The sequence below is a fragment of the Cyphomyrmex costatus genome, unplaced genomic scaffold, assembly GCF_001594065.2.
Source record: "Cyphomyrmex costatus isolate MS0001 unplaced genomic scaffold, Ccosl1.0 scaffold44, whole genome shotgun sequence".
NCBI lineage: Eukaryota > Metazoa > Arthropoda > Insecta > Hymenoptera > Formicidae > Cyphomyrmex > Cyphomyrmex costatus.
The window spans coordinates 272,568-272,829 of NW_017278641.1; positions in this window are offsets into that span (position 1 = coordinate 272,568).

The following is a 262-nucleotide window of genomic DNA, read 5'->3' on the forward strand; positions in this document are numbered from 1 at the left end:
TTTTAATTCACTCTAACATTATACTGATGGTTAAAAATATTTCAACATCGATTGCTGATTTGGAAATCGTTTTCATATAAAATAGGTATTTATATGTTCGAACGAATGTGAATTGATGTGGTTTCTGGATTTGTATTGTGTAACATAACTTCTATTATTTTATATTGTACAATTGTAGTTCTGCATTACGATTTCACCATTTCTGTTCATGAAAATGACTTTCTTATTGACATACTATCCATGAGACTTACTATGTTGAAGA